This window comes from Sorex fumeus, unplaced genomic scaffold (assembly GCF_029834395.1).
Source record: "Sorex fumeus unplaced genomic scaffold, SorFum_2.1 ptg000003l, whole genome shotgun sequence".
NCBI lineage: Eukaryota > Metazoa > Chordata > Mammalia > Eulipotyphla > Soricidae > Sorex > Sorex fumeus.
Genome location: NW_026606060.1, coordinates 15877203 through 15893743, shown reverse-complemented (window position 1 = coordinate 15893743; position 16541 = coordinate 15877203).

Below are 16541 nucleotides of genomic sequence, written 5' to 3'. Positions count from 1 at the left end.
AATAAAGTTCCATTTGGTCAAGTCCTGAGCAACCTGCTTTCATACCATTTTTGCAGATGGGAAGATTGGAAAGCCTGGGTCATATGAAAAGAACAAACATATGTATAGTAGGATTTTTAATTTTAAAGTAAATATAGGCTCTTTTTCCACACTTCAACTAAAATAGGAAGCTTTATTTGTTTATTTTGTTAAATATTTAGTGCTTTTGTGGGAGATGAGGAAGATTTAGAAAAGAAGCATATATCTTTCCCTCCAGTTGCATAAATTACTTGGGCTGATAAAATATTTAATAATGCAATTCTGGAACACTTTTGTAACGATAATGAAAGTTCTCTTTTTTTTCTTACAAAACATTGCCTCTGCTATGTTAAGATAGGATAGAATACAAAAACTTTTAAATAATAATTTCATTTGCATAACTATATCAATGAAATACTACCCCATTCCCCCACCCCATCACAAAAGTCCATCAACCATTTAAAAAGCACACAGTAATTTTCCAAGCAATGAATCTTCAACCTGAAGCATCTTCTAAAAATATTCAACTGGATTTTATTTCTAGGTCACAATCAGCATTTTGATTATTGGACATTAGTATTTTAAGCAATCATAATTATTTACCTTCTGCTTAACTTTAAACTTATTGAAAGCTAGTGGGAGAGCACTTAGTTAGTATCTAGTAACATTGATATCTAGTTATAAATATGAGATTTCAGATATTAAATTGTTCAATACTAAAACAAACTGGAAGATTATGTAGCTATGAATATACTCATCTTCATTTAATAGCTTGGAAAATTTTTAATGACCTAATAGCAGAGAGAATATTATTATTATAGCCAAAAATAAGAACATATCTGTGTGCATATATGTACTATTTATACCTAAATAATCTTTACTAGATATGCATTATATATAAATTTATGCTTGCATATATATATTCAAGTTCTTCCTCCTCCTCCTCCTCCTCCTCCTCCTCCTCCTCCTCCTCCTCCTCCTCCTCCTCCTCCTCCTCCTCCTCCTCCTCCTCCTCCTCCTCCTCCTCCTCCTCCTTCTTCTTCTTCTTCTTCTTCTTCTTCTTCTTCTTCTTCTTTTATTTCTTCTTTCTTATCTCTCTTTCTCTCTCTTCTCTCTCCTCTCTCTCTGTCTCTACTTTTGGGCGTTATGGTTTGCAATACAGACACTGAGAGGTCATCATATTTGGTCCTTTACCCATTTTCAGCACACATCTTCCATCCAGAGAGATCCCTTGAAATCATCATTTTCATAATAGTGCCATATCTATCCCAACTGCCTATCCAGCAATACAACTTCTGGGAATATATCCCCTGGCTACAAAAAACATCAGCAGTAATGACATCTGCACTTACATGTTTTGCATGTTTATTGCAGTGCTGTTCACAATAGCCAGAAACTGGAAACAACTCAAGTGTCTGAGAACAGATGACTGGTTAAAGAAACTCTGGTACATCTACACAATGAAATACTATGCAGCTATTAGGAAAAATGAAGTCATAAAATTCAGTTATAAATGGTGGACATGGAGAGTATCATCCTGAGGAAAATAAATCAGAATGAGGACAGACATAGAATAACTTCACTCATATATAGTATATTATAAAAAAAGCAAAATATGATATGAGACAAAAACCCAAGGACAGTAGAAATAAAGGCCAGGACAAATGGCCCACAGTTAGAATCTTATGATATTCTTAAAGAAGGAAAATATGTTTTATAAAAATAGCTTCAGGGCAAGTAATATACTGAAACCATATCTTTTTTGTCCCATACATTTATTAAAACTAGTCTCTTCTACTAGAACATTTAGGCACATGTGAAACTTAATAACATTCAGAACAAGGCAGATAAGAATTGTCATTACTAATATTAATCTCGTCCTAATGAGAGCGCTATCCGGGTCTCCCAAAGAGGAATCGAAAGAGCTATGCTTGGAATATCACGCTTCACTCAAATGAGAGAAAGAATCCATAGTTCCTAACTCCATCGACAATCAAGAAACAGGGATCTGTCTCTTTTGCCAAGGCATCAAAAATCAGATGGGTTGGACACATAATACTATTTTGGAGATGACCACTAGACTAGAACCAACTGGACTCCAAAAGATCGTGTCAAAAGATCGTGTGGCCGCCCACCTATGAGATGTTCAGACTTCTTCATCAAGACCCTGAACGATCTGTTAGAGGCTCTTTGTGTTCCTAGAATGAGCAGACCGCATTGGGCTACACTAGCATGCGACAGGGACGAATGGAGATGTTACTAGTGCCTGCTTAAGCAAATCGATGACTAACGGGATGTCAAGTGATCAAGTGATCAATATTAGTCCAAAATAGAAGTGATGACTATGAGTGGGAATACATATTAGATTTTCAGGAGCAAAATATTTTCCATATAGGAAAAACATCTGGTTTATATTTTACCATACTCCAAAAGTGCAGAAACATGTTATCTGTATAGAAAAGAGAGTAAATTTTCTTATCCCAAGAACAACAGATGATTTTTGTGTTAAATTATATTTATCAGTAGCTAATACACAACCATTATAGAAACTTAACAGACTAAAATGTATTTATTTTAATGTATTAATTTTTTTGAGATGGACATCAGTGTCCTCAACCTCAATAATAAAATGAAATTTGAATGGTTACTGTAAGGATTTAAAAAAGTATTAATGGTCATATTATAAACAAACCACTCTTCTATTACTTTTACTTTGTTCCTCATATTGTCGTAATATATATATACACATATATGTATATATGTATGTATATGTAGTTTTTTCTTCTTTAGTGTTTAGTAGAATTTACCAGTGGAGATATCTGGTCATCTACTTTTCATTTACTGAGAGGTACTCTTAATATTGGTTCACCATTGCTATTTGTTTTTGGTTTATTTAATTTTTTGTTTCCTCTTGATTATGTTTTGATAGATTACATGTCACTAGAAATACCTGTTTTACAAAAACTAGAAATTAAAATTAAAAATTTCATGCTATCATTATTTTCTTATCAAAACAAGAGAAAGACACTACAATATATGGATACACTAAGCCAATCACCCTGATAAACACAGATGCAAAAGTTCTCCATAAAATCTTAAGAAGTCAAATTAAATCGCATTCAAAAGATTAGGTAAGTCAAGCAAATAGAATTTATCTCAACGATGCAACAATTGTTAAATATAGTCCAAGAAATCATTAAAATCTTTTAAAAGTTACATTAATAAAACCAGCACACATGCACACACTAATTCAGAAGTTGCAGGAAAGAAAGAATTTGACAAAGTTAAAATTCTATTGAATAATAAAAGCTCACATTTAACATATGTATCAGGAAAAACTAAAAGCTTTTCCTAAGTTCTAGAAAGGTGAAGAAGCCCAGTCTCACCACTTCTATTCAGCATAATTCAGTCATAACAGTAGCTATTAGTCAAGAAAAATATAAATAGTCAAAAGGGAGTGGCAAATTTTATAGGTAGCAATCATATATGTAGAATAAATAATCAAGGAGAAATACAATGGAAATAGAAAAGAATTTAATAATGTTGCAGAAAAAAATCAATATGCAAATTCAATCACATTTCTATGCACACGTGCCAATTTATAAAATAAATAAACAAAACATTCTTATTAATAACAGGAAAATAATACAATACTTAAAAGAATGCAGAGATAAGGGCCTATGCAATTATACTAAAATTATATTTGTTAAAGTACTGATAAAAGACAGGTAAGTAGAAGAATACCTATGTTTTTAGATTGGAAACAATATTATTAAAGTTTGCATGCTACTAAAAAAATCTATATTCCATGCAATTTCTATCAAAATTTCAATGGTGATGTTTAAGGAAATAAAAAAATCTAAAATAAAGGATCAGAAAAGACAACAAATGGTCAAAGCTATACTGAACCAGATGAACAAAGCTAGAGGCATCCAATAAAAGTATTTTACAAAGTTAAAATAATACCATTAGAGTAGTAGTAGGACAATGCAGATATTCACTTAATGAACAGAAAATAGAGAGCAGCAAATTTATGATATGTATTTTAGTAAACATAATGAGAAAATATAGTTTATTCAATAAATGATGCTACAAAACTGAAGATTTAAATGAAAATGTAGAAGAACAAAAGTGATCTCATTTCACATTATATACATAAAAATCAAATCAAAATGGACAAAATACTTAGTTGTCACAGTCTACACAATAATTGTATTAGTGTAAAATGCTGGGGAATGTTTCTAATATTGTTTGGGTAAATTTTAAAATTAAATCATATGGGACTGGCAAGATAGTACTACAGCTAAGGCCTTGCATGCACCTAACCTGGGTTCAATATCCAGCATCCCATATGGCTATCTGAGTTCTGGTAGAAGTAATCCCTGAGCACAGAGTCAGGAAAAAGTCTCAAGCAAATCTGGGTGTGGTTCCCAAATCATTATTTAATTAATTAACTAAATTTAACCAGAAACACTAGTAAAAATACCACAATGAGATAACTGGGATTGAATAAAAATAAATGCCTCTTGGCCGAGTGGTCTAAGGCGCCAGATATAATGATAAAAATAAAAAATTAATTTATAAAAATATTTTTGAGACACATACTAATCATATTAACTAAACTAACCATCAAACCACACCGACATAAGTAAATTCCAATATATATATATATATATATGAACCCTAAAAAAGCAATTGCAAATGATGCTAAATCACCTTATGTAAAACTTGATTCAAAGGTAAAGATGGCCCAAAGTGATAGTGCTGGATCATATGGAATCCTATGCTTAGTTTTTAGGGAAATGTTCATATTCATTTGCACAGAGGTTGAACAAGACAATTGATGAGGGAAAGGATATATATGCACATCTATGTTCAATGTTGCACTTAGTACAATAGCTTGGATATGAAAACAACCCAAATACAGATCAATGGATCAAAAAGTTGTGGTATATATACACAATGTAACTGTATACTTCTCTAATAAAGAATAAAATTGTGCCATTTTCAGCGTCTGATAGGATTAGAGGGTGTCATGCTGACCGAATTCATTCAGAGTAAAAGGGACAGATACAGAATTATCTCTCATATGTGGAACTTAAAGACACACAGCGAGGTGAAAACAAATATCAAAGACAACATAATCAGGAATTTGACAGATGTGATTCAGTTGGGATGCAGGAGAGGACAGTGTGGTGAGATCCCATGGGAGGAAGACAGGCACAATGGTTGTTAGTGAAGTGTTAAAATCATGTTCACAAGAAATCATTATTAATAGTATTGCAAGTCAAACATTAAAACAATTAGCTTAAGACAATTGGTATAAGATTACATGCATGTAAACATCAGAAAATACGAATATCAACTCAATATAACTCAATCAGATTCAAAACCATAAAAAACTATCTCTCCATACTTGTTCAAACAACTATTATTAAAGAGGAAAAATAATGCAAGAACATATCAACTGTCTTGAGGATATACAGAAAAGGAAATCTTTGTTGATGATAATGCAAATTTTTTCACTTTTATAGAAAACTAGTGAGATTTTTAAAAAAATTAAAAATGAAACTACCATATCATCCACTGATTTTATTTCTGAGTACTAAATAAAGTCTTTTAAAATCAGAGCCTCTTGGTCCAGAGTACAGCAGGTAGAACATTTGCCTTCCATGGAGCAAACCCCCAGAACATTGCTGGGTATGACCCAAAAGCAAAAATAAATCATATAAATTTTAAAAATAAATAAATAAAAAATAAATAAAATCAGAACCTCCAAAATATTTGATAGTTCCATATACTTTATAGAAGTATTCGCAGTAAGATGTGGAAACAACATATTTGTTTCAGCCATGAATGTAATAGTGGTATTTTCATCCAATAGAGAGTTATTGAACGAAAATAGAAGGAGTAATATTATGAGTGATATTCATTCATGTGGAGAAATAATTCTAAATGCTAATAATGCTAAATATTGCTGACCCATTGTAGAAACCCATATTACTCTTTCCAGACAGATATAATAGCATTTAATAGCATCTGTAAATTCAAGGAATGGTTTATAAAGCTTTGTATATTTTATGAGATTATGCATGCAATTGCTCCTAGATCCCAAAGTTCCCTACCATCTGCATATTTGCACATCATAAATCATTGGTAGTATAAAATATTTTTACACTTGATAATAATTCTTTCAGAAATAAACTGAATATGTTAACTAAGAATTTTATGTAGTGATAGACATAATCCCAATTTGATATACTTTAAAAAAAAGAAAGTAAAATGCAATAATTATATAGAACTTGCCTTAATCTTTTCTGAGTTTCTTATGATTCTACTTTTTAAAAAAAAATATTCTTGTGTATTGATATTTGTAGTCTCAACTTCCAATAAACTATTTTCTTATTTTATGGATACAGTAGGCAGAGTCTCCTGCCCCTACGTCTGACTTTCCTCCCAGGGGACCCTTGGAGGGGGGAGGGTTGAGTTTCCCTCCCCGACCCGAGCAGAGCTCCGGCAGCCGAAGACCTCCAAAACCAGCCACAACCATGCTGAGACCACTCTCCACACGCATGAAGGTACTGGCAGAGGAACAATGGCATGTGGGTCCCGGGGCTGAGATCTCCAAGCCTGCTCAGATCGGGGCTGAGCATCCTCCACCCAGATCCTTCATCTTCCAGTAGGCAAAGGCCACAACCACCAACTGGCCCCCTGGCGCCGTGTAATCTGATCAATGGCCAAGACCCAGAGACCATAAAACCCAGTTCCCGGAAGTGCGTGGCCGCAACATCTTTTTATCTCATTCTTACTTTGGACAACCTGGTCGGCTACCGAATGTAACCTGCCCACACGACAGAGTCTGGCAAACTCCCCGTGGCGTACCCAATATGCCAAATACCAGTAACTATGATGGGTCTCATTCTCCTAACTCTAAAAGAGCCTTGAATATGGCACTTTTTAAAATCTCAGTGCTAGGACAAAGGACACGTTATTGGTGCCTGCTTGAGGCAATCGACAAACAACAGGATGATCATGATTGTGATCGTGATGGATACAGTAAAATATTCATAAATATACAGTATTATAGAGAAAACAAGATTTTGTCACACAGCATCTTCTATATATGCCACACAAAGTAGGTACTTAGATGGATAGACAATAGATAAATACATAGATAAACAGACACACATACAGAAAATATGAAATATTGTTCTAGGCTGACATAGAACTGACATACATGGAAAAGTGTTTTTCTCATTATTCCTGTTTAATTTGTTTAATTTTTGCACTCAGTCATCATTTTAGCTTAGACCTGGTATTTATTCAGTGTCGTTTCTCACTTAAAATATCTTTATACCTACCATTTCAAGGCCACGTCTTGATTCTTTCATCTTTGTAGCACATTTTGGTGACAGGTCTTCTAGACTATGGTTCATTCCATGTTGAGATCTTACTCTCCACTTTCATCCTGTTTTAGTGTTTTATTTTTGTTTTCTCGTACATTAGTTTTAAGATGATGATTGATTCAGGTTTAAACCCTTGCAGAACATCGAAGAAAATACAGGAGGGAAATATTCAATGATAATGACTTCAAAGTGTTTTCAGTGATTTGACTCTCTTAGAAATGGAAATAAGAGTAAATGTAAACAGAGGCCAGAAGCTAGATGGAAGAGTCAAGAGTTATGAGTTTTACATGCTGGAGCTCTGTGTTTAATCTCAGGTACCATGTAATCCCTCTAGCACTGCTGGGAACAACAACCCCCCAAGCAAAAATGAAAAATAACTTCCTAGCACTGGAAGAGGTAGTCCCATCCTTCCTCAAATCTTTTAAAATGTTCTGCATGGGGAATTAAATTATCATCAAAAAAAATATTGGGGAAATTCTACCCCATTCAAAATGAGGTAAACTAAATATTTTTTTTTTTTACAAAACACTGATATCTAAACTATATAAATTGCTAGTAAAAGACAATATCTTTTTGTTTTAACTTCGAAGAACAGAACAGACACTTCTCCAAAGAAGCATTTAAAAATCAACAGGCACATGACGAAAATGCTCATCATCATTGATTTTAGAGGAAATGGGGACCAAAACGCCAATAGAATATTACCTCATATCAGTGAGAATAGACTATAAATACATAATTAGGTTTCATTATGAATGTGGAGAAAAAGAAACGATTCACATTTGTGGGAATGTAACTAGTTCAGTTCATAAGGAAACAAATATGGAAATTGTCTATTAAAAAATTTAAAAAATTATATGTTCCAGAAATTCTGCTGCTATCCAACTATACCATGAATACAAAAACACTAATTCAAAGATATATACATTTACCTATATATGTAGTACTCTTTACAATAACCAAATTGGAAACAATTCAAGTACCTCACAACGGATGAGAAAAAAGAACTGGGGTAAGGAACCACCATGTGTTACACCATTCAGCTAAAAGAAAAGATAAAATCTTGTATTTGACTACAACATAGATAGAAAGGGAGGTTGTCATGCTAAGTGAAATAATTTGAGAAGAAAAGTAAAGTACTGGAGGACCTAATGTTCACTTAGTATATATAAACAACTAAACAAAATAACGTGGAGTCAAACTGGAATTTGATGGTAGAGGTTACCTAAACAAAGGCAATGGAAAGTACAGTCTTATAAACAGTGATGGAGGCACTTTGAGGCATGTATGGTGTGGTAATATAATATATTTAAAAGTTACACCTGTATTCCTATAAGTCAAATGGACCTCAGTAACTCAATAGAATAAAATAAAAGTAAGGAGTTGTGCCAGCTTTTAAATAAAAGCTAATAACAGTTTAAAATTAAAACCTTTCAAGAAAGTTATCTCACTTCTTATCACTATGAGTGTTATATTACTTTTTGGATACATTTTCTGCTTATTTCATGTGTAAAAGATTCCATTTGATATCATAATTATTTCGCTATTATTTGGACACAAAGTATTTTTGTTTCCTATCAAATTTGTAGTGCACCCTCTCAAATAGAAAGTATATCGTAGTTGAAGAAGTATATTGCGTACGACATTCTGAAATACACTTTGAAACACATTTTGAAATACACTTTGAAACACAGAGTGCAATATATTTTGCAATTGAACAAATTATGTGGAACTATCACTGAGAGCTTCAGTAAAGGCCTGCTGTAGGATTTTATTGCAAATACTGATTGGAATAACAGAATATATTGTGGACATTAAAAGTGAATATGGTCAGATAAAAGAACATATGTCTACAAGCAAAACATGGAGATAGTGTTGTAAAAGGGAAAAATCAATTCCCATCTCTAAAAACTGATCAAAGTACTCTGTGAAGAATTTCTATAAATCCAAGATTATCATGCAATTGAAGGACATCTTTACTACTGAAGGCAAACTAGTAATAATTAACTTTGTTAAATTATTTGTTGATAATCTGTGCTTCTTCCTTTGATCTATATAAACTATTTCTATCTCTCTCTTTTTCACTCTCTATAGCATATATGCATATATTTGTCTGTACATATATATGGATAAATATATATATATGGAATTAGTTTTGCTTCTATTTCTTTTGAAATAAAACAAGTTATCATTTTAATTCTATAGATCTCAAAGTAATTGTAGACATGATATTTTGATCAGCTAAATTGCAGCAAGATATGAAGAGAATATTATCTTTCTTGAGTCTTTTTTCATGTTGATTATAGAAAACAAGTAAAGCATCAATCATTTAATATCATTGGAATCTGATAATATGTCTTCATATTACTTCTCTACTTAAATTCTACTCTGTGATTTTTTTATCATTACCAACTATTGAAGTATATAATCACACTTAAACCAATAACTACTATGATATTACCTAATCATTCTCTACACCATAAATAACAAGAATTTTTTTCTTTGTTTTTGTTTTGGGGGCACATTTGGCAATGTTCTTGGCTTTCTCCTGTCTCTGGTCTCAAGTATCGCTCTTTTGGGGCAACCTAGGGGGTGCTAAGGATCAAACCTAAGTCAGCTGCATGCAAGACAAGCACTCAACCTGCTGAAATATCTCTTTGGCCCACAAAAAACATTTTCTCAAGTTCAGAAGTACCAAGAAACGAAGACTGATTATGAAATTTTCTTGTTAGATTATTATTTAAACCAACTAATTTAAGCCAACACATTTTACAAATTTGACATTGAACATGTTACAATTTGAATTTCAGAACCAAAGATTTGCTTACTAACTTTCTCAGTAGCACTTCAGTGAATACTCTTCTTAAAATGCTTTTTGTTAGAAACTTTCTATGATGGTTAAAAGATAGTTTCTGTCTAAGGAGAGCATATGCCCCTGACACCCATCATTATTTAACTTTCTTTCCTTGCTTTAATTCACTCTTCTCAGTTTCAGTCAAAAACTCTAAAACATTCTTTTGGGCATGCCCAATTTTTGCCATGTTCATATTTAGTTACTTCCATGAGAATATAGCTCTTCTAATATTTTCATCTTGGTCACTAACAAATTATTAAAGTAACTTCCATGTCATATCACATGATACAGAAATATACTAACAGTATTGTTTAGCTCTCACCACTAATAAAGCAAGACTTTGTTCTGGAAATGGCAGACAGATATCATGGCTACACCTCTGGTCATGTAACCAGTACTTACAGTTGATCTAATGGAAACTGGTTGTGGATTGTCTCCACACCCCTCTGACCGACACATCAATTTTTTATGAATTATCTTTCTCTTTCCAAATTGTATTTTACTATGTTTCTGAGGAATTCAAAGAATTTTAGTCATAGCTTAGATCATTTATTCTAATTTTCAGCTTGAACAAGCTAAGAGTTTTTATATTTTTTTTAATTACGCCTGCAAGGCAAAGCCTGGCAAGCTACCCGTGACATATTCGATATGCCAAACACAGTAACAACTGTCACAATGGAGACATTACTGGGCCCGCTCCAGCAAATCAATGAACAATGGGAGGACAATGAGAGTGGCAGTGACTCTGAAAATAAGACAGCTTATTAGGGGCCAGAGAGATAGTACAATGTACAAGATACTTGTCTACCTTGCATGTGGCTGACTAGGTAACTCCCTGAGCATTGCCAGGTATTGCCCCAACCAAAACCCAAAAATCAAAACCAACACAACAAAAGAACAATACATTACAGTTGAGGAACACAACACAACTGGACAGATCCTAATAACATTCTGAAAAAGAAAAAAGAGATTTATAGCCTTCTATTGGCAGACTTCCCTACAAGTGGAAGTTGGAATCGGGTTGAAAAAATTTGCTGAATCAGGAGTCAAGTGATGTAAACTTAAGTACTGGATCACCTTGTGCATGCTGGGTAATAAAATGATGATAAATGATAGCAACTTTAAAGAGTTATAGTAAAACACATATAAAATGAATGTGCCAGCACTTTTCAAGCTGTAAATTTCATAGAAATGTTAATTTTTTTTCTTTGTTTTTATGGTTACAATCAAAACGGGTGAGTCAGCTAATAGAAAGGGCAGATATATATTCTGTATAAGTTCACACAGCACATTAACTATATATAGTAGATGTTTGAACCTACACATTTTATTAACAATCCTATCAAACTATAAAATTGAGAAAATTAATTTTCAATTCTGTAGAGAACGGTTTACAGAAGTGTTTTAATTATGCCCTTCTCCTTTAATTATGCCATTCTTCCTTCATGAGGAAGAATGTCACTACCACATGAGAAAGGCTATCTACAAAAGTAAACAATGAATGAATAACATCCTCATAGTTTACTGCTCACATATGCTATAGCTGAAAGAGGAAGAAACATACCATGCCTAGTGACACGATCCTTGCAGTTGGAAGCTGAATGATATTTAAGATCTAGAGGAAACAGACTTTGTAGAATTAAGAGGAAATGGTGTTTCTTGATTACCAGGGGAATTGCAATTGATTTGTATGACAATCTCATGACTATTAGAAAATTGGCTTAAAATTCATAAATACTTGAGGACCTCCAATGATTTATTTTTGTAATGAAGATTGTTTAGCTAGAGAACCATATCTGTGTAATCAGATCAGAGAAGAAAACTGGTAAGCCATTTGAGGCCTTCCTCATTTCTACTGGGTACTAAAGCAGCACTTAGTAGTGGGATTTAGATTTTGTTCTTATACCATGAGAGACATTAACTCACTAGTGTAGACATAAGACCTTGAATAAAGCTATCAGTGGAAGTAATTTAATATGAAAAGAAAGAAACATATATTCAAAGGTCTGGTAAACAATACATTTTAAATTAATAGAAAAAATAATTTAGTTAAAAAATGAGGAGTGATGGTGAGATAAATTGAGAATAAGATAAATATGATACTGTGAAAAAACAGGAAAACATTTGGAAAAATCGGGGTGCTGATAATCACTTATGTGATTATTAAAGCAATTTGGCAAATGGTGGTGCCATTATTTCCTCAAAAAGAGCTGGAACACTTTATATATTTTTTCAATTAAATGGACTAATATACCTTATGTATAAAACAATATATATGTACACTTTCTAATTAAAAAATGGGATCAGAGATATAGTACAGAGAAATTAAAACCTTTATTTTGCATGCAGCTGAACAAGCTAAATCCCTGGCATGAAATATTGTCCCCAGAACACTGCCAGAAGTGATCCCTGACAATGGAGACAGGAATAAGCCCCAAGCACCAGTGGTTGTATCCCAAAAGACAGGCAGAAAACAACCAAATAAGAGCTTAAAAATTATTACAAATTAGTATACTGATTTTTTGAAAACTTGGGTGATTCAGGGAATATAAATCATTCACAAGATTATTACCTGTAATTCTATTACATGAGCTGGAGCAATAGCACAGTGAGCATGGCATTTGCCTTGCTTGTGGTCAACCTGGGTTTGATTCCTCCATCACTCTTGGAGAGCCTGGCGAGCTACCAAGAGTATTCCACCCACGCGGCAGAGCCTGGGAAGCTTCCTGTGGCATGCTCAATATGCCAAAAACAGTAACAAGTCTTACAATGGAGACATTACTGTTGCCCAAGAAAATCGACGGGCAATGGGAGGACAGTGCTACAGTGCAATTCTATTATATACAGCAGGTAATGTACAATAGAATACGTAGCATACTTGATGAAAGTTTATCATTTTCTGTAATCAGAGTTGTCCTCAACAAAAGCCTTGTAAATATATCAGGGAAGTAATATATGTTCAGAAAAACTACTCTTTTTTTTAATATAGTTTATTTCTTTATTGAATCACTGTGGGAAAAGTTACAGAGCTTTCGGGTTTAGGTCTCAGTCATGTAAGTATCAAACACATTTCCCTTTACCAATACTTATTTTTAACCGTGAACCCCAATAAAACCCCACCTCCCACCCCTCCCAATTCCTGTGAGGCAGATGAGTTCTAGTTAATACTCTATCTACTTTGACTAGATAGATTGTTTCGATAGAAGATGCACAATTATTGTTTAGAGTTTACGACCCCCCCCCACCCAATCAGATATGCTGAAACAGTGTTGTGAAATGATTTGCTTTCTACAGCTTGGTTTAAGAATAAAATGATGTCGCGCGGCCACGATAGCAGCCGAGCGGTTTTGGATTTCTGCTGTTTCACTTATTAACCCTGGAAGTATTTCTATTAAAAGTTAGATAGTTAAGAGATTGGTTTCTGTGCTCTGGAGTCGTGGCCGTGCCGGAGAGCCGCTCGTGGGGGGCAGCTGGTGACCTCGGTCGGGCGTGTAGGACGGCCCAGAACGCCCCCCTTCCCATGAGGCCCCTGCCGCCCCCCGTCCCCGGCTCAAACCTGCTGTCCACAAGGCTCCCGTGCGGCCGCCATCTTTCTTTCCAGAGAGGATCGGGCGAGCGGGACAACACCCTTTCCCCTCCGGGCAGGCTTGGTGGCGCGGTTTAACACATAGTCCATTTGCTTTTCTGCTCCAAGCGGGTGGCTCTCTGTGGTAAGTCCTTGTGCCTCCGGGGCCGTGGCCGTGCCGGAGAGCCGCTCGTGGGGGGCAGCTGGCGACCTCGGTCGGGTGTGAAGGACGGCCCAGAACGCCCCCCTTCCCATGAGGCCCCTGCCGCCCCCCCCCCCCGCCCCCGGCTCAAACCTGCTGTCCACAAGGCTCCCGTGCGGCCACCATCTTTCTTTCCCAGAAAAACTACTCTTGAAGGTTAAGAAATAAAACAAAACTTTCTAAGGAAACATTAATTGTGTCAGTTAAATATAAAGACTCCTATCACGGTATCATTGTTTCACTGTCATCCTGTTATTCATCGATTTGCTTGAGCGGGCACCAGTAACGTCATATTCGACATATTCGATATGCCAAACACAGTAACAACAGGTCTCACAATGGAGACATTATTGGGCCTGCCTGGACAAATTTATGAACAATGGAAGGACAGTGACAGTTTTTATCATTTTTAATTTTAAATGATTTTTAATTCACTATATGTTTATGTCAATTGTTTTTGAATATATAAATTTGAGTTATCCTATACATATATTCTATTTTATTCTTTATCTTGCATTTAGATGAATAGAATTTTTTACCTTAAAGTACAATTAGAGGGTCGGAGTGATAGTACAGTGGGTAGGACATTTGTCTTGTATGTGGCCAGCCTGGGTTTGATCTCCAGCATCCCATATGGTCCCCTCAGCACCACCAGGAGTAATTCCCAAGTGCAGATCCAGGACTTAACCTCTGAGCATCGCTGGGTATCACCCAAAAGAAAAAAAAGTACAATTAAGTGATATAAAGATGGTGATTGGATAGATTCCTTGCCTCACACTAAAGAGTAACTAACAATTGTCCAGAGAGGTAAACTGCAAGAAAAATACAACAATTTAAAATAAGACCATAGCAGCCTTGAGTTTCAGAGATGAAGGCAGAGTGTACAGGAGGGAGCTCATGAGAGAATAACACACCCTTCGGTAGAAATGGGTAAAAATATGATAGAGACAGAACCAATAAGACAATGATAGCTGGGAATAACTACTCTGGACAAGAACTGAGTTTTGAAAGTAAGCAAAGAGATATACATGATAATTTCTATATGCCTATATTGCAAACCATAATGCCAAGAATGAAAAGCATGTGTGAGAGAGGGAAATAAGAAAATGAATACCACAGAAGCAGGCTAGGGGATGGGTGGGACGCAGGTGGGGAGGGTAGCAGAAAAGAAACTGGGGATACCACGGTGGGAAATGTACACTGGTGAAGGCACAGATATTAGAACATTGTATGACTGAAATCCAGTCATAAACAACCTTATAATTGTGTATCTCACAGTGATTCAAGAAAGAAAGAAAGAAAAAAAGAAAGAAAGAAAGAGAAAGAAAGAGAGAGAGAAAGAAGAGAAAGAAAGAAAGAAAGAAAGAAAGAAAGAAAGAGTAAATGAGTGAAGAAGAGAAAAGTATAGAAGTGGCAGTGCAGGGCAGGACATGTCAATTGAAGGGTATCTGCAGACACAAGTGCTAGGCTAAATATTATGAAGTCAGAAAAAACAAAACCAGTAAAATAAAACAAAGTCACAGCAAGCTATTGGAAATGTGTAAGTTAAGTAGTTTAAATTCTCTAATTTTCCAATCCATATTTGAAAAAGTAATTGAGGGAGCAGGGGATTGATAGAAAAAATAACAACATAAGACTTCAATGAATATAACTTCACAGTGAGAGAAAAATCTTCCAAAATCCAACCACAAAGTGTGGAAGATAATATCTCCTTGTGTCAGATAGAGTTCAAAAATTACTCTAATGAGAAAACCCAAAGAAGATAAGGCATAAAAGCAAATTAAAGTGACATACGACAACTTAGAAAAGATAATCAAAGAGGAAAACATATGTCTCATAAAACCAAATTAGTATTCTCAGAATTTAAATTAATGAGTAGATAATAGAATTTGAATCTTTAAGTAGAAAAAATAATAGATTTTGAACATGGATAACTTAATAAGCAAGAACAAGGGTGCTACAAATGCTCTGAAACAGACTAGGTCAAATGGAGGAAAAATTAATGAGTCAAAGATAGTATCATGCTAAATGAGTCAGAAGGAATAAGAAAGAGAAAGAAGACATTAAAAACATGAAGATATGAATTATGAGAACTTTTTGATTCTTTTGAGTAAGGCACCAGAAGGGTAATATGGCTAATGAGAAGGAGACAAAGGGGAAACTGATAACTTAATAAAGAAATATTAAGTGAAAACTTTCAAAACTTGGAAGAAAGGCAGAAAGGGACAAGGACAAAACACCTGGTAATTTAAGAGCTATTAGACCTATACAAAAAGACATCACATTTCACTGCCTGTCACAGAGCCTATGATAATTTTTCCCTTATAAAGGGTGATGTGACCATTACAAATGTGCAATTATTTCTTAGAAGCAAGTTGTGAGTATTTATTATACTGTAAAATACAGTACTAATGAAACAAGAGTTCAAAATCAAGAACAATACTGAAGAAGGTCAGAGAGAAGAAACAAAACAATATACTTCATGGGGCTAGAGCA